Source organism: Pieris napi, chromosome 14, assembly GCF_905475465.1.
Source record: "Pieris napi chromosome 14, ilPieNapi1.2, whole genome shotgun sequence".
In the NCBI taxonomy this organism is placed as follows: domain Eukaryota; kingdom Metazoa; phylum Arthropoda; class Insecta; order Lepidoptera; family Pieridae; genus Pieris; species Pieris napi.
In genome coordinates this window covers 1007472-1028787 of record NC_062247.1, presented here as the reverse complement: position 1 = coordinate 1028787, position 21316 = coordinate 1007472, and the positions used below count along the sequence as shown (strand labels likewise).

The window sequence follows — 21316 nt, the reverse complement described above, 5'->3', positions numbered from 1 at the left end:
TTTCTGAGTAATACTTTAAACAGAGAATACTCACACAAAACACACAATGTTGTCACAAACAAAAATAACACACGACACCGCAGTACACTGCACTATATGCACTTTTTTTACTAAATTCCATCCGGACCTGCAGTTTCAGGCTCCATTTGACAGTTGTCATGTGCTGCCAATCGGCCATTTTCGTAATGCTTCGGGAGCTTCCGTTTCCACTCGCGAATGTATTGATTGTAGAGTTCGGCGCCGGGTCGCCGGTCGCCCGTGGCGCCCCCTAGCGGTGTTAATGAGAGTCTACGGTGTCTATTATTTAGCCAAGTCTTCGCAAAATTAATGGACGTTTTATTGATTTATAGCGAGGAACTTAATGATTGATTAGAGTTTTTCCTTTTGGGACTTTTTATGTTGCGTTCCGTTTCCGAGATAATTTTCACGAATTATCTTGATGCATATCAATCAGCTCTGCTGGATGACGATAATATGGTTACGAAGAATTTTCATTACTAAGCAATAATGTAAATCAGTGGCGCTACAAGCTTTTTAGGTCTGGGCCTCAGATTTCCGTATTTGTTTCATGATAATTTCTTAATCTAATGGGCAAGTAGGTGCCTGACAGACGCTGTCGCTTTTTGGGTCTAAGGCAAGCCGGTTTCCTCACGATGTTTTCATTCACCGTTCGAACGAATGTCGCGCAATGCACACATTGAAAGAATATCCATTGGTGCACAGCAGGGGTTCGTAACTACGACCTCAGGGATGAGAGTCGCGGACTGAAGCCACTAGGCCCATACTGCTCTAATACTAATAGTATATTATTAGACAATAGCTTGGTTTATATTTATTACAATTATAATGTAAGGGATTGTATTTTTTTTATTTAGCAGGAGGCATATGGGCAGGAGCCTCATCAGATTTGAGTGCAGTCCATGGGTACTCATTGCCAGAAGGCTCGCAAATCGTCGCCAGACTTTTAAGAATTGGTACTCTCTTTTATTGAAGGAAAGTCGAATTTCGGAAATACTTCAGTGCATAATTTTAAATAATGAATCCTGTTTATAAAATACTATACTAAAATAATAAGTCCCGAGTACATACCTCGTTTCGATATATCCTTAACAAGAAGAAAGGCACACAATTATCAGTGTATGGGGAAATTATATTAGTCTGCGATCAGTAACAGAGGTTAAACTGATAACCTATTTGATACCTTGCCTTACAATAGTAAAAAACACATAAAACACTCACTACACAATTGTAAAAGGATGTAACTATTTACAAATATAATTAACAAAAACATATAAATCGAAATAAAATGCGACCAACATTATTCGAGTGAAACAAAGCAACATCAAAAACATGTGACGATCGGCCGAGTTCAAATATTTTGGATCACCCTCATCAAAATTTATTAAACTAAAATTTTGTATGTCGAATATGTATTATTTATATTAAATGTAATAGTTAAATATTTCGCCTATTTGTATTTGTCAAGTAACACTTATTAGCTCATTTAACGAATTATTTGCGTTAATTTGTGGAATATCATTTAGATTTTTGGTATGTATATTTCTAGATTTAATTATATAAAGCCTATAAATAATTTTAAAAATAAATTAATAATAGGTATAGAACATATGTACTCGCTTTTTTACGGTCATCCGTGTACTAATTGCTCCATAATTTTTCAATTAATATATGGTAGGGGAGCCCACGATGCTAAATGGGGATTTACTCGAGCGTCGTAGAGACCTATTGGGATGCAAAGCTTAGATAAAAAGAAGAAAAAAATGTTATATGATAAATTCCTTTTCATCGGTGGGGGAAGCGGCTATAGATTGTTAAATATGTAAAAAAAACTGTTGCATGGACATTCTCGAGCGCGTCAGATATTGATAGCATCTATGCCCTACGTATTTTTAATAATGTACGTATGTTAATCTGATCGTTTGCATGATGCAGGTGGTTGTATTTAAGGGTTGAAAATTAAAAAAAAAAAATTATCGAGCGCGTCAGATTTTCTAAGGGAGTGTTAAGTGCACCAAAAAAAAGCTCTCATTCACTAATCTGACGATCTCGATGGGACGCAAACCCACAGCCATTTTCTTAATTTGCAAAAAAAAATCGCAATTTTGAAATACTCAAGCGCGTCAGATTAAGATATATGTGGTTCATCTTTATGTTCTAAACGTACTGTCTCATAATCTGACGATTATCTAGAGGGATTCGCCTGATCTGACAAAAAAAAAAATAGAAAAACGGTTCACCTAAAGGGCCATCCCTGCAACTTCCCGCTAATTCCATTCCTGGGCGCTTAAAATTGATATTTTGAGCTCGCTGAGTTCAAAGAAATAACATTTCTATGTATTTGAGCTCTCCCAGCTCGAAAGTCTGATAGAAGTTTCATAGAACACTATTTTTGGAATTTTCAAACCGCAATAACTTTTGAATGGATCAAGCAATTTTCACGCGGTTGGCGGCATTCGACGCAGTTTTATCATCCTCATAAGTAATTTTGCAATTTTAATTGATCGAACCACAAATTTCGGAGTAATCCCGAAAAAACACTTTTTCGGGTTTCTTTCGTGTACGATATCTCTCGAACGAATCAACCGCTTTTGACCAGCTTGGTGGCGATCGACGTGGTTTTTCAAGCTCAAAGGCGGATTAGTTTTTGAAGTTGATCGATAAAGAAACCACTTAAAAAAAAAATATTTCTTATTTTTTTAAGATTTTTCAAAATTTCTCAAAATCTATCGGTCCGAATCGGTTCAAATTCACAGGAAATGTTTAGTAGAACGCCGTTTAGTAGATTCCGATCGGTTTAAGGAAATGTAGGCATCACGCAGCTGCACGCATTTAACTTTATCGACGAATTTTTGTTATTTCGGCTTGCGGAAATCGTCAGATTATATATTTTTCATTATTCTTGAATTATTTCCTTCAAAATAAAAAAAAAATAGCTACGCTCGAGAATGTCGAGATGACGTTTTTTTTTACAACTTTGTTGCCCTCCCCTTTTTTTCCGTCACTCTCAAATTGTCAGATTAGTGGAATATACACTTTTTAGGATGTAATTAACTCACCCTACCTTAATCTGACGCGCTCGGGAATTTCTGATGGTCAATTTTTTTTTACTAAACTGATCCTGTCTCCTTCACGTGCGGCTTTATATATGGGCCTCATATTTTGTGGAGGTACTTAACCGGGTACAAGGTATCCCCCTATATATTAATCTGCCGTGCTTGAGTAAATCCCGAAATCCCCTCTTGGGCTCCCCTACCATACAATTAAAGGAAAAATTCTACGAAAGACTAGGCAATATGGTCGAATGACTATAGCCTGCGCCGTGGGCAAAAAGAAAAAAAAATTACGTGGTTATCTAATCAAAACCCCACAGATTAAATACGCGTAAATAAACTGTAATTAGAAAAGTCGATGCTATCTGTGTCGTGTTATTGATGAGTGGCTACGTCACTACGCCAGGGTAGATAGAGTGCACTTGTTTTTCACTGTCTGCGCGGCTAATTGTGCCATTTTTCATTCGGACGAAGGGTCCGACGAGGGCTGAAGTACGTGTACTTATTAGGGTGCTAAATTTAATACTTAATGTGTATGATAATTTTTTATGAACGCAAATGTATGTAAGAAAAATGATTTATGTTTATTGAACACAAGAACAGAGTACATTAGTAGAAACTGGAATTTTTATTGCACACTTTCTTATATAAATATCTAGTCTAAAGTCTAAAAACAACACTTTTCTATATTCCCATACAAAGGATTCGTAATAATACACTTAAAAGTCAATTTGAACTTTAATACCATACCATGAAGTTGGTAGTGGAGGGGTTCCAGGAAGGTAAAACAAGAATTTTAAATGTTTTATAATTTTTATTTTTTTGACATAATGTAATTGTTAACTTATCAACTTTAGTTTTTCTTTTTTTTTATATAATATATATACATAATCGATTTTACTCGTGTCGCGTATCTGTGGTAGCAGTTAAAGTATTTCAACCTACAAATTCTGACAGTCTTAAAAGCATAAACTTAATAAAATCTTTGTTCATGACAGAAACATGGTTGTGTCAAAATTCATCTTACGCTAGTTCCCCCACCAGGGAGCCCCTGTGTTGTGGGTAATTAGATTACAATTATTCCGTGGTACACGGTGCATGCTTAAAACAATTTAAGTTTGCGTGAATGTGTGTGTGAATTGTTGTGTGTGCGTATAATACATTCTGTATTTGAGAGGGTGGCTGAGAGTTGTTAAGAATTAAGTTTTATAAGAATTTGTAAAAATATTCTAACTTCTGTTAAATATTTTCATATGAGCCTATTTTTATTGAAATAAAACAATCAAATATACAGTATTTACAATTTTCTTAACCTGTATAGTAATAATAAAAATCATTTAAAATAAATAAAAAGGAAATTGAAACAAATTTAAAAGAGTTTGGTCCCTGTGGCAGTGTACCTTTAACGCTGGCATTTCCTCGCTGTATTGCGATACTTATTCGTTGATCGAGGAAAGCACTAGCTCTGGGATCACCGGTACTATGTACCAGGCGCCAACTTAAATTTAGATGTGAATAAGTAATTACAAATAAGTTACTAAGTTAAGTGTGTACATTGTACGTCATATTTTTATTTCTTGCCAATTTTATGTTCACCGTAATTATCATATATTTTAGAATAATAGATCACTAGCCTATAAAATTGTGTATACTTTAATAAATGAAAAGAAAATAATTGCCAGTACTGTAGCTATAATAAATAAAGTATACGTGTCTGTACGCACTCCGTAGGGCGGGCGGGCGTCCATCAAATCCCCGTTACGCAAAAATCACATCCGAGTCTTCAAGCAAAGATATTGCGATTGTGTGATATCCAAAATAACACTTAGTAAAAAACTAAAATTTTTCTCCGTCTCATTGGCAAATTATATTCCAGCCCAAATAAGTCCAGCCTTCTTTCTGTCCTGTCTTCTGTTTATTGCTTGAAGACTCCTGTGAATTTTGATCGTATGAAATAGCACTCCTTTTCGTGCAAAGTCGGGGTAGGAATGCATGATCTCTGTGTTTCAACACTTCTCGATTATGTTATAACACAAACAAACTATATTATTCATAATAAACACAAAAAAAACAGTGGCGCTACAACCATGTTAGGTCTGGGATAGATTTCTGTGTCTGTTTCATGATTTGTCAATCTTATAGGCAAGTAGGTGATCAGCCCATGTGCTTGACACACGCTTTCGACTTTTTGGGTCGAAGGCAAGTTTCCTCACGATGTTTTCCTTAACCGTGAGCGAATGATAAATGCGCACATAGACAGAGAGCCCATTGGTGCACAGCCGCGGAACCTATGACCTCAGGGACAAGAGTCGCACTCTGAAGCCTAGGTCAACTACAACAACTACTAGGTCCACACTGCAATCATAATAATCAAACTAATAAGGCTGACAGCCTAAATCTACCAGCTCCATACATGCCCTCTTCCTGCATAACACAGAATATTATTTCTCCCGGAATCGAATTCATGTCAACAGACAAGACCGGATTACCTAACATGCCATTAAGGTGTCGCAGAAATTCAATATAAAATCGATTCCAATTTAAATGTTATTGTGAGTTAATAACTTGTCTGCCGGTCTGTCTACCTTTCGCGGAAGTCGAGTGATTTTTTCTCATCCCATTAATGTTGCAATTTCGTAACATTTGTTAATGGTCTACATAACGTAGAATTTTAAACAGGAATGAACTCAAACTCAAATTTAAAATCAACTTTATTAATATAGGTAACCAACTTATGAACGTCAATAGAAAATATGTTAAATTGATTCTAAATTTACATTTACTAACAGTTCGCAAGTTAAGGGCGTAGAGAAGAACTGGCAAGAAACTCCCCACTCTTTTTTATCGCCAAGTTTTGGTCATACAAATTGTTTGAACTGGAGCAAATCAATCCCAAGGATTAGGGTCATTTAAATAATCGTCAAATTTATAAAAAGCTATATGTTTGTAATGATTCATTATTATGATGCATATGTGCCATTTTTTTTAATTCAACTCCGGGGATCAGGGAATTTGGCTCTCATATCTTTGGAAATCTATATATATATATAGGTAATATAATATATAAAAATATATGCATATTATGCATTGAGCTTTAGGGGACGAGTTATCAGGGACAGAGAATAAATTAAAAATGAAAATATTGAGTTCCTATCGTCGAACACCCCAAGGATATCATCCCGCCATGACGAACTCTTTACATAACTGCTACAAGTTTTCTGTTTCTGTTCTGTTCTCAAAACAGGGCTCACTAAAGGTGGATAGAAGAAATAGGAAATGGAAAAATATTTGGATTACCGTAACGAGGTAACCCGAAGGGGTTCCGATTAATGGTACTGAAGTAAGTTAAGATATTAAAACAAATAAATGTATAGAACTAAACTGTATATTTAAGATTTGTAAATATTAAAAATAAATGGGCTTATTTATTATTATTATTAAACCTATTTCTCTAATAATTAATATTACTTCTTAACTAGTATTTTTATAGGATTTAGAATTTCGGTGATATTTATTTAAATGTATGTATAACGTTCAAAAATTTGCGTTACATAAAATTCCTTAAGACAATCTCCATATTTGCAACATTAAAAATGATTTAAGTCTATGTTTAAAAATCGAACATTAGAAAACAAATTTAAAGTGAGCATAACACGAAATTAAACATTTAAAACTGGTTCCAGTGATATTTTATGGTACTCTATGGACAATCGTCTATGACCTTTACGCAGTTTATTACCATCTGTGATTACGTTCTATAATCTCTGGCTACAAATGCAATAACTTATAGATTTTAATCATGAATTATACGTGATTTTGTTTACATTAAATTAAGATAATGGAGTCTGAGGCTTTGGGGTTCAAGTGCACAGGCGCTAATTAAATATGTATTTTGTTGCCTGGATAGTACTGGTGACACTAGCTGTTGATTACCTCGCTCAACGAATAAGTATATCGAAATACAGCGAGTATAAACTGCCACTAAATTTTTTATTTAATTTAATTTTTTTTTATATTTAATTATTATTATTATTACTTTACAGGTTAAGATACAAGATATTCTATAGAGACCCTTTGTTATTTATTATAATCTAATATAAAGATGAACTTCAAAGTGACATCATAACTGATTTTAAAAACTTTCTACCAATTCACAACATCTGTGAAGATGAGGCCTGTTATAAATACATTAATTAATCTAGTTTGATATAATATGCAAAATTGTTTTTGTATTTTTAAGTCAAAAGACGGATATTATTTTAATTAAATTCATAAGGTCGACGTTCCGTTACACTTAATTGATATATAAATAAATAAGCCATTAATTATGTTTTCGATATTTGTAAGATTAGAGCAGATTTTTTATCGAAAAGTCGACGGCGTGTGTCAGGCACAGGAGGCGGATCACATACATGCCTATTAGATTGAGTATGAAAGGTTGTAGTGCCACTGATTTTACTTTAATGTTTTCTATTATTATTATTACAACTAATTGTGTTATTCTCACGAGTATATAAGTGCGTGCTCCTATTTCACCATGCCTCCTGCTGATAGAAGACAAATCTTTGTTTTTTATTTTATTATTATTAATTACTTAAGATGTCATATGGAACATGGTGTAATGGTTGCAGCTCCTTACAAACGTTGTGTAAAACAAAAAACTTGGCATTTAAAAAGAGTAGCGGAGAGTTTATTGCCAGTTCTCTTCCGTTCTAAGCCCTTGATTAGAGAACTGGCAGTAAATGTAAAATTAGAAGCATTTCATATATGTATATGTACTTACGTATATTTGTTTATTTGCTTATCAGTATTCCTACAACTATTTATTATACAATATATTTTAAACAATTACATTATCCACAAAAGCCAAAAACGGAATACACAAACATAAAACACAGTTAACAATTATTACCTACTTATACAAAAAAATATATATAATAAATTGTAAGATGCATTGACCATTATAATATATTTTATATAAAAGAGGAATAACAAAGCCATTATGTCTAATAAACCAGTTTTTATATTATTTTTGAAGATTTTTAGTTACATTAAATATATCTATTTGCTGGTAATTTGTGTTATGTTTAATAAATTATTACAATTCGTACTTTCAATAAATCACACGAGGAAAGTTCATTAGAATAATATCGTTCGTCAATTAAGACCGTACCCAACCACTTAGTAAATAAAACAAAATGGAGGGCTGTCGCACACGACATTTTATTATAATCTAAAGATTGCCAACACACAAATATACATTTACAATATTCTAACCTATGTAGTATAATAATTGAAATTAATAAATAGAAAATTAAAATAAATTTAAACAATTTTATTAATAACTAGCGGCCCGTCCCGGCTACGCTCGGGTGGTCATTTATAAAAAAAAAATTGTAGATATTATGTTCTTTAATATTGTGGAACATTTTTTTGTTCTATCATCAATAGTTTTCGCAGCGCATGCGATGAAAGATATTTTATAGGAATTTTTTTAACACTTCGGGTACCATTATTGTAGTTTTAGTAGGGAGGATCCCTATTATAGTACGATATTTATTTTCTTGCAATTAAAGCGAGCCTATATTAATCAGATAATGTAGCATTCAAATAGTGAAAGAATTTTTTAAGTCGGTCTAGTACTTTTGAGCCAATTCGTTACAAGCATACTTACATATAGATATATTTAATTCGTTTTACAGTTCATTTAAAAGTTGATATAGATGGAAAAGCTTATATATAAAACCATAAGTAGAATTTTTTAATCAGTCAAATTAAAAACAAAAATGACAGATCCTCTATACGACAGTCTGTATGAGCTTCCCCCAATTCCGTAATTTTATATTAATATACAATAATACAATGTAATAAGTATGTGTTGATTTGATTGAGACTTAAAAATATGTCATTTGAAAATAATTTAGACGTTCTTTAATCATAATTTTAAGGAATTGTCAAGTCCAATAAACCAGCGTTTTTAATAGAACATCTTTACCCCAGACGGGTCACTTCTGGTGCTGGGGAAACCGACACGGTGTGCCGACTCAGGCTGGTTTTAAGAATATGCCCCATAGGCAACGCACCTACTAAGATGGGTGTCCGTAAACATGACACTATCCAATTAAAAAAAATGAATAGTTTATGTCTTAGTTCTGGTCAAACTATTGTTAAAATCCATTATGTATATTTTTATTTAAAAAAAAATTAAAATATGTCACAAGTTTCAACCCTAATTCGCTAGATGTCGTGATACAAACGCATTGCTTGAAGACAACGTAGGTGCGGCAACGGCCTATTGACCGCAACTCGTAAACACTATCTCGGCAACCTTTACGAAAACACATATACACACGATATTCAATACCGTTTTAGTTCCAATTGAATATTGCAACACCCAAATCCCTACGCAATGTACTTTAAAGTAAAATTTACAATACTCCGTTTGTAGAGATTGCCTTTCATTGCGGGCTGGATACCAAATAGCGCTTTGCTTTATATAGCTGACCGGCAATGTACAGTCGGTCATAAATAAAACCGATTGTCCAGTAAATAGAGTGCGTACAAATCACGTTTCGCGCGAATCAATACTTGAGAGCCCCCTTTAATGCAGGGGGATGTTAGTTGTGGAGAAGGGGGGTTATCGACCGCGCCCACCTGACCGTCACTAATCATAGCTCATCCCGACACCTAGCTTTGCCATTCGAGTGTACAGTCGAGTACTCAAACATAAATAACAAGGCTTATGATAGCGACTGTACTCTTTGATGCTTATTTGACCGAATTAACTATGTTGATAGGGAGTAATACAATTGTGAATTCATTGGACTCAAAATTTAATCGGATCCTTTTCCTTAATACCCACTGGGTATATAAATGTTCATTACATGACCAGAGACAAGTCACTGTATGTATAGAGTGATAAAAGCTTGAGCATAGTGAAAATGCTTAATCGCAAAATCACCTGCATCATGAGCATACACAACACACACTCACATACATACCTTCACTTTCACACCATCACACAACCGAATTAGGTATTACTTAGTTAAATGTATTTAATATTTTCCTTTTGTAAATGTTTCAACATTTTTGTAAATATTATGTATTCCATCTTTGGAATAAAAGAAATTATTAAAAAGATAATTATCTTGCTATTATCTTAATTATCGTCATGGCTTAAAGAAATGTATTCAATACCCGAAGAGAGAATGCATAAAGAAATAAAGAGGAGAATAGCCAACATTTGGAGACGGTTCTGGTCACTGGGTGTGATAGTGAAAGACAAGGAAACGCAAGAAGGAAAAGAGATAAGTTAAGAATATGTACCTGGGCATTGACAGAACAACTGGGGTAGAATAAATTAAAATTTGTCAAAACAGTATGGAAAAAACAACAAGAGTAAAAAGGAAAGATAAAATAAAATTAGGCGATATAATAAAACCTAAATTTATAGACGCATACCAAAAGTGGAGATGGGTCATATGATGAGACAAAAGAACCAAAAATAGAACAGTGGTACCCACGAAGTGGAAAACGAAAGAGATTCAAGCCGATAATAGTGGCTCCAATGTGGATTCAAACCACTAAAAAAAAATTTTGTGAAGGCCTTTGTCGAAGAATAAGTTATAAATAAAAATAAAAAAACATGTGTGTACTTATGTACACGCGTTAGAAGTTATAATACTTCTTTGGCGTAACAAGATAAAAATATTTATAAAATTTTTTATTATACGTTTGTAGAAAAAACGACACTAACAATAGAAAAAAGGTATTTAATGCATTGAAAGTATACACGCTAGTTAAATAAAGTTTATTTAAATATCACAATAAAATTCTACATAATTAAAGAAATGGACGTTTTTTATTTCAAAATTTACATAAAAATAATATTCTGTGAATCTCAAACTAAAAACCTTAAAAATATAATACAATAATTAAAATATATTATCAAAATGAGTCCCTTTAGGTAAGGTTCTGGCAGCGTTCCCCCTTTGAATAGCTAGACTAATTCTTTGTCCGAGGTAGCTGCCAGCTCTTCGGTCTCCTGTGATGTCGACTAACCTCTTAGCTGTTTCCTTGAAAAGCCTTATAGCGCTAGGACCCCACGGACCAAGGGTCTCGACACCGAATGGGACAAAATCATATCCGCAGCCTAGACCCCAGTATTTGCATGCTTTAGCTAAAAAAAATCTTCTACATTTTAACCTAAACTTCGATACCATTACATCCCCTGAACAAACAAAACGCAATCATTTTCTTGTTTAATCAGAACGCCCCAATTTCGTAAGTTCATTTGTGATTAGAGGTAATTGCAGACATCGCCGGGTCACGCACTGTATGTAATTACTTTTACGGCCCAATAATGAGTGGCGTGCGTACTTGCTGGGGGTGGTTTAGGGATCCGTGGTTCAAATGAAGCCCCAAAATTTAATAGGGACTTGGAAAATAGTCTTTTTGAATCACCTAGGATGTTTAATTTTAATGTGACCCTTAGTTAATTGTAATTACTTAAAAATGTTCTTGTATGGTCGGTATGGGCTTTGATTAGTTTTCATAATTGTTTTGGTTGATCACACACACACAGAAATATCTGTCCCCTACGTCATTAGGACTTGTGGCCCTTCAATAATCAGTGCCATAAATTTGTTAAAACATATAACCTTGTCTATCTGTAGTGGATCTATAGAAGACGGCTGCATCATATCGTGTAATTTTTCCTTGAACTCTGAGGTTTTTTAAAAGTTTTTTTTGTACCTACTTAGGTTATAAAAAAAACTAGTTCCTAACTGTCTCTATGGCAAAATGTTCAATATGTTGGTATGTATTCAAAATTCAAAAATCATTTATTTATTTAGGTAACACAATGTACACTTATGAACGTCAATAAAGAAATACATATTAAATGCTTCTAATTTTACATTTACTGCCAGTTCTCAAATCGAGGGCGTAGAACGGTAGAGAAGGACTGGCAATAAACTCTCCGCCACTCTTTTTAATCGCCAAGTACGCAGCGACCGAGCTCCGTGGATTTCTGTACGTTGGTTAGCCACAGGCACGCATTCCAGGACTACATGGGTGACTGATTCCTCTGCGATGAAACAGCCTCTGACACCACGAGCCTATGGTAACAGTGGTAAGTAGAAAAAATAATACACAAAACCAGAGTCTTCTTCTTTTAGTGCCTCTCCATTACTGGTTGGCCGTCAGTCTCTTGAAGCGTGTCTTGCCCTGTGCCAGATGCTGCAACTCTTCCGCAGTCTCAATACCCGTCCCTTACGTTGCTAAGCCATGATTTTTTACTTTTACCAACACGCCTAACAGAGACACTCCTTAATAGAAACTGTAACCTAATGGACACTTTCTTATATTAAATATCCTTTTTAGTAAATTAGGTGAGTTTTAAATTTGTTATTAGTCTTAAGTTAGGCTAGATCGTAATGTAAAATTGAGGCAATCGAAGATGAAACCCAGTTCGCGGGGGCAGCTAGTAATAAAACTAGGTACTAAAAAGTCCGTTATGGAAAATTGTCTTTGAATGTAAAGGTAAAAAACAATGAATACGGAGCCCATTAGATATTAGCCCACGTGCCTTCGCGTGTTGCATTAGCCAACATGACTTCTATTTGCCTCTTTCCGCGGTGAAATTGCTCTTGGAATTGCAGGGAAATATGCTTTGTACAAGGGCTTTTCCGGTGCATGTAGATTTGTTTCCTGTTGGGGAAATTGTTATTTGTAACTTACGAGTACTGAAATAAGGAAATGAGAAATCTATATATTTAATTAAAATATAAAACAGCAAATACAACAAGATAATCCAATAAAAAATAATAATGAGTGTTTATTTTATTTATTTATAAGTTTTAAAATAACGTGTATGCATAATATTCTACAAGAAAACATGTCATCACAAATTTTACATATCAATTATATTAGAACATAAGCAAACTAGCAAGGGAAAAAATAAAACAAGCAACCACAAAATATTTTTTTTTAATAATGGTAATAATAACTTACAAAATAGAAACTTAGAAACACTAGAGCATTCTAAGTAGCAGATAAGCGAGCCGTAGGTACGTATAGAAGATTTTTAGTTCTAGTAACATTTATCTACAAAGAAAGGAAAATTTTGTAATCTCATTGTGTAACGAACTTATTGCCACTAAGCAATCTCTTCCAGGCAGACATTAAAGAGACACTTAAGCCAGTTTAATTTATTAACGTTATTATACTGTAACGTAATTACTGAATATCGGAAGTCGCTCCAAATCTTTTCCTTTTCAATCTAATCAATAGTTCCACTGACTTGACCCCCTCTCGGACGAAGAGGTTTTGGGCCAACCAGGTTTGAGTTTATCCTCATCGGAGGTTACGGTGGACGTGACCAAGACATGTGACTTTCCTGCTTAATGGACGAATGTACAAGTTCTTTTTATTATATTTATTTACTATTGTTATGAAGTATTTCTATAATAATGGTGTACCTAAGCCGCAGATCTTTTTTTTTATAAAACTGGGGACAAACGGGCAAGAGGCTCATCTGGTGTTACGTGACACCCCCCATGGGCACTCTCAATGCCAGAGGACTCGCGAATGCGTTGCCGGCATTTTAACAATTTGTACGCTCTCTTCTTGAAAGACCCTGAGTCAACTTGGTTTCGAAATACTTCAGTGGGCAGCTGCTTCCACATGTGGTGCATGGCAAAATATGCCTTAAAAACTCTAAGCAGTGGAACGACGGACGTCACGTGATAAAACTCAGCTGCAGGTCATCCGAACAAGTCTTGTGAACACTCTCTTCTAAAAAACAGGGCTTTATACTTTTATGTTTATAGGCTGTCTTTTAAAATATTCACACTAAATTTTATGAATAGATTTAAATAAAAGATCAAAAAAGGCTTTTAAAAGTTTCTAATTAACTTTTATTTGTTTACTTACACAAGCTTTAAGTTCAGTTGCTATGAAAAATTTCCCTGTCCCTCAATTATTCGAGTTTCCCCTTGCCACTTAACAGCCTTTTCCAGGAGGAGATGTCAACAAAAAATCAAAAGGATTTTGGGACATTACGGGGGTAGATCCACCCCGCCACTATGAATATCTGACCCGCCCAGGGCTATATTTAGTGCCAGAAGGGGTACGCAATACGCATTACTACAGTAATGACACTGACACAACATACCACTTTATATTAATTAAATGAATTAAGTTATTAATATTTTACAATGAAGCCTATGTTTACGAAAAATGTATTGAATTCGGCAAGTTGTGTGTAAAAACAGTTACATAAATTACTAGCGACCTGCCTTGCGATTCTGTAACTCACTTTTTGAACTCTCACAGCGGTTTTCGCAGCGGCGGTCGCGCTCAAATCAGTCGTGAAGCAGTCATTTTACGATTTGGCATTCTGATAAGAAGGGAGCTTGTAGTTTATTGTTTATATTCTAGATATTCGATAGAGTAAAAGTAAAAAATCATTTATTCATATAGGTAACACAATGTAGGTACACTTATGAACGTCAAAAAAGAAATATACATTGAATGCTTCTAATTTTACATTTACTGCCATTTCCCAAATCAAGGGCGTAGAACGGTGAGAAGAACTGGGAATAAACTCTCCGCCACTCCTTTTAATGTGTTCATGATCATGTTACAACGTATTTTTACTTTAACGTTTGCCCGACCGAAAATCACCTTTATTAACGGCGGTGGGCAGACCACATGGACAAGGACAAGCGCATGGACAAGAACCGATGGACCCTGCTCCCTAAATGGTGAGCTCGGAAAAACAAAAGACCAAGCGGCGGTCTACCGACTAGGTGAATTGTCGAAATCATCAAGGAGGTTGGCTCCCAGCGGATATAGATAGGTCAGTGCAGGGCGTACTGGAGCAAACTGGAGAAGGTCCAGAAATGAACTAAATAAATGATGATGATTATACACAAAAGAGGTTACAAGGTATTTTTACTTAAATAGTTTTTACGTCCAATAAAACAGAGACCTTCATTTAACACAATCCCAACACTCTTGCTTCGGCCTTGATCGTTTGTGATTAGCATTGGATCTGGTCTAAGAACCCTAATCTCTAACCCTATCATGTAATTTACACTTTCCTTATGTACGTACAACAGATATAGAACTTAAGTAATACATTTATAAAGTGTTGTTGGCGCCATCGCGAGTAAACAAAACAATTAATTGAGAACATAAAAATATCCCACAGATATCCGAAGTTTTTACCACAGTTCAAATATAATATTGGTTATAGTTTCGTATTTATTATATTTTTATTTATTATATATATAATATAATTGTCAACAAAAGTTGTTCGTAAACTCAAAATACTGTTGAATCAATTTTATGTTTTTGCAACTCCGTTACGAAGCAATGTTTAATTAAATTCACAGAAAAAAATTAGAATTTAGATCGGCTGAAAAATAACGTAGGCAAAAAGAAAAAAACTTTTTGATTTTCATTTGATTATTCAATATATCGAGAGTGATTCAACAATAATTATATATAGCGGTCAAACAATTTTTCGATACCATTTTTATAGTACAATTTGTCTTTCGCCTCAATAGGCTTCAGTTTCGGCGATTACCTCTTCATCAGTGCAGAAAATTTCTGTCCAGCGAGTAAGAAGGACCTTACTGGGAGGTAAGGAGAACCTGAGGTATTATTTTCATTTTAACGAAACCACGAATCAAACTTTGAAAACCTGCTCCTTATTTCTAGTTGTTAGCATTTTTACATTCATAGTTTAAGTCTATACTATGCTCAAATAAAATAGATAATAGGCAGTCGAAAAGTAAGATATATACGATCTATTTCACGATAGAACCTTCACGGAAGCCTTCCATTGTTCGGCATTTGATTCCCACAATTGCCCCCCGCGTCACCCTCACGGGGGGTAAGTGCGGTGCAAATATTATTGATGTGCATGACTAAAACAGGGGTGGAAATATATCTATAATTGGATAGTGTCTGACACAGTATAAATACTATATTCACAATATATATTTTTTTAAGATGGCGTTTTGAAGGTCGCTCGTTCGTTTCAGCCTTTTGACGTTCACTGCTGGACTCTTCCCTAAATTACCAGTACGGCCTGTTCTCCGGAATCCAACATCCACCTTCCGTTTCCCAGGTCATCTGTCCACCAAGTGGGAGGCCGTCCAAAACTTCGTCGACTGGTTCTCGGCCTCCATTCCAGGACTATCTAGCCCCATCGACCATCCACCCAAGCTAGTCAAGAGTGTATATCCAAAACCCAGAGAACCAATTCATTTTTCGACCTTGAATGGAGGTTGAGGTCCGAACTTTACGATAGTCGTTCAAGACATACACTGCTCTTGCTAGCAATACATTATTTGCATTTATATATTATGAATGCAAAAGTCAATAAACAGAAAATCTAATTTGTTAGGTGTGAAGGGCACGTCAAGACCACGAGGGTAATGAGGGTGCGTTAGGGATCACGGGGATTTGGTGACCTTTAGCACTAAGTAGAGACAAACTAACGTTTATTAGGAATAAGGTTTCATTAAAAATAGACTTTCGTAGCTAAACAATAACTATGATAAGCGGTCATCGCAAAGACATTTAGATAATTTTTATGCCATATATTGAATTGGAATTCTGGTTTCCTAACGATGCTCAAACGTACAAGTGTTAAATGCGGACAAAGTCCATTGGTGCACAGCCGTGAACATACGACCTTAGTGGTGAGAGTCGCACCGCGCACGCTGAAGCCACTACGCCAATAGTTCTCCAACTTCCCTTAAACACTACATAAACACTACACTAAAATTTAAAAAAAACTAGTTTTAAGGTTAACTCTATTCGAAAAAATAGTAATTGGACACAGATCACAGAGACAATTTGACAGGAAAATACGAAAGTGTTGTTACAAAAAGAATGCAAAAAGAATGATTTTGTTTTTATTTTATTTAACTTTTGCTCTCGAACATCACACAAGGAGGACAAGCAGGTACTTCTGAAAATATGTTATAGAATATCCTATGCGTGGAAATGACATGAGAACTTCAAGGCGCCAGAACAGATCCAAAAAACTTCCTAACAATCGAGAAGCCCGCAATATCTCAGCACACACGAGGGACTCTTTATATTGAAGAAGTCGCATAGGTCCGCCAAGCATCCGCGAATATAGTGCAAATACATAATTAATTAGAAATATTGAAAGTAATAATAGCAAATATTTGAAGAAAGGTTTCTAAAACGACTCGGCGAAAGGTCTCTAGGTACTCTCTATGGAGTTGCTAAAATGTCCGTTATAATCTTTCATTACATTTTATTTTAAATCCGACACGATCTGTAAACACAACTATTAAAGGCGTGTAAAAGGAATATTTGTTTCTAGTCAACAGTTTTAATACAGTTTGTTTTTCGCAAACAAAAATAGCCACAGCCGCGCAAGTAACAGCGCATTACGTCCATTACAATACAACTATCATTACACCACTATTGATTCCTAATCCGCACTTCCGGTTACGCAAGCACCCCCCCAACCCCCCACTTCTCGCGCCCCCAGATTTACGCCCCCCCTTGACGAATGATCGGATGCCTCGCTATTTTGTTACACTCAAGTGTCCGGTCGTTTTGATATAAGGGAATGTTCTGGCTCTTTACTATTTTTTATTAACTATTTCTTTCACAGATTCTAACTCTCAAATAAGTAAACATTAGACAGTGTTTGTAGTAATCTAACAATAGTCTCAGTCAGAAGCGCAACGTAATATAAAAACAATTTTTAGTTGTCTTTTAAGGCCGATTTACATTATCTTAGTGTTTAGGAGAGTGCTTTAGTACAACTTGAAAGGCAAGTTCTTAAGTGCTTTAGTGCGTTGCGAGTGAACGTTTACATTTCTTCCAGTAGAGTATCATTACAGCGCCACAATGAACGCGCAACGACGTCGGCAAATACGCTCTGTTCTACGCAAAATACTAACTGTAGTTATGGAACAAATAGAAGACGAGATTTTATTCGAAATAAATAAACTAAATATAAATAATAAACAAAATGGCTTCTTTTAAGGCAGTGTATGCCGAATGCCTAGCCGGTTTGTTTTTGTATAAATTGTTTTTAACGTTCCACAAACATTCGTGAACAACATATTCAGACACAAATTTGATAGTTGTATCTTCCGACCATTTAGCCATCTATAAAAATCAAAAAACACGCACGCGTTTCACGGCTCTTATGCACTATCCTAAAGATTTGACTAAATTACGTGTTTACACACAACGAGGGAAGATCTCGGGGGGTGCGCGGGCGCGGGAGGGGTATCACTTGAAACAAAAATAAAAAGCGATTCTATTTTGATTCAACTTGAAAGTCAAGTAGAACCGTACTAAAGCAAGTAGCGTTTACTAAAGCAAGTAGCGTTTACATGTGTCTACTAAAGTACTATCCTAAAGCACTCTCCTAAACACTAAGATAGTGTAAATCGGCCATTAGCTTCAGTAGTTTTAGTGACTTATTCCTGAGGTGGTAGGTTCGATCCCCGTGCATCAATGGACTTTTAATGTTCGCACATACTCGCGTACGTTCGTACGTTGAACAAAAGCGTGGTGAGGAAATTGACATGCCTTATATCCAAAAAGTCGACGGCGTGTGTCAGGCACAAAAGGCTGTACACCTACTTGCCTATGAGAAGGAATGATCACGAAAGAAATATACATTTAAGCCCAGACCTTAAAAGGTTGTAGCGCCGTTGATTTTAAAGACGTCTATATTTAAAAAAAATTATATACCTCATACATTTTTTTTATGTAATAGGACTCTCAAAAAGGGCTGTCATTGCTACCCATGGACAACCATTTCTAGTTGGTGCGTTGCCGGCCTTTGAAGGAAAAACGAAATATTTACAATTAAACATTAATAGGATCCGAGTTTGTTTATAAAGATCAAATATTATCCTATATTAAATTATTTATTAATTAATACTACATTACATTAAAATAAAAAAAATAACATAAATTCTTAGGGATGCAACGGGCGGCCTTATAGCTAGCAAGCGATCTCTTCCAGGCAACCCTAGTAAGAGAAAAACAAAGTAAATAAAATATATTATAATAGGTTAATTTAATATATTTAATTAAATCATCAATAAAAGCGAAAACCCATTATCATTTCTTAAATAAACAGAAATAATAAATTCAGTTATGCAATACGATTTATGATAATATGCAAAAATACGACTTAGACTATCTAGACTATCTAAATTATGACGAATGTGTTATTCTGACATACTTAAAAACATGCTTTAAACGAATACATTTAATTATAACTATAAATGTTGTTTTAATTAGCATTTTGATGTCTTAAGTGTCATTTTTGAAACCCTTCAATGTAGTTTTAAAACCGCCCAAAACAATTACTCTTAACTTTTAATTTTATTTTAATTACTATAAATTTACACAAGACTTCAATACTTATACTGCTAACTTTTACTAGTATTATTATTTATTTATTTTTTTATACTTAGTTCCTTTTCTTTCATTCTTTTGCTGTGGTCTCTGGCAGAATGACCAGCGCTGTGGAACATTCTGCTCCAGCATAATGCTGAGCCAGGGCCAATTACAGCCAACGCACGCATTACACACTTGAAACGAACCGAATGGGAAAAGGAAAAAAAAAAATTTTTTTTATATCTCTCAGTATATTGTTTTCTTTGATTATTGTTATTATGTGTGTGTGTTTTTTTTAGTAATAAATATCTATATATATGCCTTAGACAAACGATAAATGATTAAAATTAATTAGATAACTATCTAATCATTTCCGTATAGACTTACGTTGAGAATGCTCCATGGAACTACACAATCTCATGCTCTCTTCCCCTTTCAAACAACTCATCTAGAAGCACGCTGACATTCCCAGGATCCGCACTGCACGATTGGGTTCGTCGCTTCTTGTAACAGCAAAGGAGTGGCTACCTTCCATCTTCCCTTGACGATTTAATATGGGTTAATTTAAGCTGCGGTTATAATGACATCTCCTGGCGTGCCCTCCAATAGGTCACATCTCACTTAACATCAGGTGGAATTGTGTTCAAACCTCTGTCCAGTTCTGAATTTAAAACAAAAGTAAGACTTGAGCCTATTTGACTGTTGTAAAGTACATATTAAGGTAGGTAGCGCCACTAGTGGCCAAAATAAGAACTAATGTACGCAAATCTAGCGCATTCCAAACAATTCTCCAAAACCGTAGCTCGGATATAACCTTGAGAACGCGCGTTACTAAAACTCAATTTTAAAGTATAAATATACAATTTAATACCGCAAATTGTTTGACCAATTGCTAGTTTTGTCAAACTTGTGTTGTCGAATTTGATCTACACCAATGAATGTTTCTTTTTAAAACTTTGTTAACACATAATATGAATAAAACACATCATGAATTATTGGTCATATTTGTGACAAGATGGAGTCTAAGATATGTTTACGATGCCTTTATAAGCAAGGATAAAAGAGAGATCCATTAACCTCATTAGTGTTCACCTCGAGATATAGTTACCTCAGTTATTATTTCGCTATTATACATATTACATATATAAATTTCCCTCTAATGAAAATCTTCAAAACATTCGATCTAATATTGATTATTTAATTACGTCCCAAGTGTATTACAAATATAATTTTATTTAAACTATTTTTAGAATAAACTTGTATGATTAAAGCGTATAAAAGTACTACCAAAAACCTATTGGATTTGACATACGGAATCATACTTAGGGGTACACATTATCCAAAGAGATCTATGTTTAGTCTAGAAAAACTATGTTTATAACTAATGTTAAATTTTCCTATTAATTTAAGAAAAACAATATGAGTGCAAGGCAAGTACCAATCTCTCGTTAGCTGTTAATTCATCTCAGCTTTATTGGGTACTTGAAATTACAATTTAGAATTACTTAACAATATTTATTTTTTAAATAAATACTAGGTATGTCCTATTGTCTGTATAATAAAATTGGTAATAAATCTAAGGCGCGAATGAACTACGCATTGCATTTCGTGTCATCGACGCCATACGTCATGTATTTTCGCTACGAAATCGATCTATGCATTCGTCAAATGCGCGTCACGGAGCTTTTGCAAGGGGTCACTCTGACAGCCTGCCGCCGCGAGCTTCCGTGCAAGTGTCCGGCGCAGGGGGCGGAGTGGGCGTGCAGTCTGCACCGCCCCCGCGCGTCCCCCCCTTTCCCCCTTGCCCCCCTGTTTATTCT

General features: G+C 34.9%; 1 protein-coding gene across 1 annotated transcript in view; it reads right to left on the bottom strand.

Annotated features, from left to right (window-relative positions):
* The window catches only part of LOC125056039 (voltage-dependent L-type calcium channel subunit beta-2), a 151422-nt gene extending 151274 nt beyond the window's left edge, over positions 1-148 (bottom strand). The window contains exon 1 of the mRNA XM_047658873.1: positions 35-148. The gene's annotated coding sequence lies outside the window, so the exon portion shown is untranslated. The remainder of the gene's footprint in view (positions 1-34) is intronic.
* Between the last annotated feature and the right edge of the window lie 21168 nt (positions 149-21316).